This window comes from Eriocheir sinensis, chromosome 18, assembly GCF_024679095.1.
Source record: "Eriocheir sinensis breed Jianghai 21 chromosome 18, ASM2467909v1, whole genome shotgun sequence".
Lineage (NCBI taxonomy): Eukaryota > Metazoa > Arthropoda > Malacostraca > Decapoda > Varunidae > Eriocheir > Eriocheir sinensis.
The window spans coordinates 15,951,135-15,953,634 of NC_066526.1; positions in this window are offsets into that span (position 1 = coordinate 15,951,135).

Below are 2,500 nucleotides of genomic sequence, written 5' to 3' on the forward strand. Positions count from 1 at the left end.
TCTTTAAGTCGTACGCAGGAGGAAAAACTTAAAAAGAAAGGATGGTCCAGATTTTACCAGGGAAAGGGATGAAAGAATGAAGGTGCTGGTTGCCTCTCATAAGGGATTTGGATAGTATAGGGATGAGTAAGAGTAGAAAATTGTGCGGAGCGGGGTCTTTAACCACATAATAATTTAATGTGTTGTATCTCCCTGTTAATAATACCAGAGTCTTAAACGAATTCATCCAACTCATATTCTTATAGTTATTCTTTTTTTCCTCTTCGTAGACCTGCTTTTTCTACCTCCTACGTCCATTCGGCGGGCGCTCCTTTCCTTCCGTGTTGGTGTTCCCTCGGGTGACGCCTTCAGCCCCCTAGAGCCATCTGGCGGAGGACGGGGAGACTGCTACAACTCCTGGCGTAGTCCACTTTGTTGTACCTTATTACGTTCATTGATGTAGAAGAATGATAGATCGCTAAAGACTACGTTTATTGATATAGAAAAAATGATGGATAGCGAATCGTTTGGTACAAAGGTAATGTGTTAGTGATGGATGTTTTGCATTAGTAGAAATATATGAGGTGATAAAGATAAGGACCACTGATAGAATAAAAAGGACTTGATCAGGAAGTTAATATTTTAGTTAGCGGTTTTACGGAAGTTTTGCTCGATATATGTGAAGGATTTTAAAAGGGCAAAAATGCTAAACAAAGTGAGTTCCAATACATAGATATCCTTGACATTGGTGATTTTACATAACTCATTTCGTTGCGTTATTTTTCATAGGTACTTTTACATAGATGCTGTTCATTACATAGGTGCATTGTGGCGTAGGAACAGGAACATTCTGAACCCCGCCGTTGTCACTTTTATATTATCTCGCTTTCTAGGATGACAACGTTAGCTAAGAAATAACACAAGTTCATGACAAACCCAGGGGCAAGTATCTCCTAAATAAGACTTGGCTTTCGTTACCTAGATATTCTTATCACAACAAGGACAGTGAAAGTCTTGAGAAAACTCGACCTCAATTTTAACATTATTCTTTGAGTTATTTATTTTACCAGTTATTTTCACTTCACCTCTTTTTGTCGTCTTGGGTCATGGAAAAGTAGCGAAAAAACATGGTCAGGATGGAAAAAAATTAGCCGACATCTCTACCTGTTTAATTAAGGGATTCCATAGATACTTCCATTTTCTGAGCCCCTTGTGTGACGTAAATTGATAAGAAAAAAAAAGATAAGCACTAATATGTGACGTAAAATGAACAGGAAAAAAAAATAATAAGCACGAGACATGCCACGTCAATACGGCAGAAAAATGATAATAATGAGCACAGATATTTGGGTGACGTGAAAGGAGCAGAAATAAACAACAACAAGCCCCGAGACATGCGATTCATAAATATTCCGGACGCGCTGCATCTGGAATCGAGAGGTTAATGAGTCATCACCTATTGATTGCCCTCATAACTCGCCCGATGAATCTTGGATGTGATGGTGATTGAGTGCGCGGCCTCGGGGGATCCGTTACCTGTTCAATTATGGCGGGAAGACGTTTTTTCTCCGCCCCGTATTTCTGGCGCCATAAGGAATGCATTGCGCTCTGTCATCTCCGAAATTAAGTTAAAATTACACTCTGCATTATTAACGGGGCGCGTCAACTTGTAATTCCCGCAGCACAATGTCGCGGCTTCATTAACTCATCAGGTATTTATGAGCCTTTTGGAGGGCCGGCCAGGTAACGGGAATTCGGTGAAGTGATGGCTACCTGGTGGGGCGTAGGAGACAATATTACAGGTTCCAGGAGCAGGTGTTTGTTGGACCTGTTGAAGCGTAGATATTATTACCTAGGTGCTCATGGGAGAGATGGTTACCTGGTGAAGCGTAGGATATAATTATTTTTAAAGGTATTCTAGGTTACTATTCTAGATTAACTGGTGAGGTGTAGGAGATATAGGTGTTTCAGGTGGCAGGTGTTTGTGTGGGAGTGAGGCATAGAGGCATAGATATTGTTACAGGTATTCCAGGTAGCAGGTATTTGTGGGAATCATGGTTGCGTACCTTGTGAGGCATATTACAGATGTTGGCGTAGTGTTCTGAGGAAAATATATTAGTATGGGTAATAAGGTCTTTAATTGGCGATAAGATTACAGGTTAGTATTTTATTTCCTCAATAGATAATGTTACTGCTATTTCCTTAGTGTTTTTAAGGATAGGTGGCAACGTGAACAGTAGATTCCCTTAACGAACTCTAACATTATAAGTAAAAGTGTTTGCGGCCAATGAACTCCCTGAAATAAAGATAATAGTTATTTGTTTGATGTTTAAGCGAGACGTGTTAGCGTGAACGATGCATTCCGTTAAAGGACGACAATACTGCTGGAATTTAATTAGTGTTTTAAATGGAAAGTACTCGTGTGAATGATAGCCCCTCGATTAGTAATATGATCAGTAATTTTCTTGGTGATGGATAAATTCCCTTTAATGGCAATAATATTATGGAGAAAAAATATTAG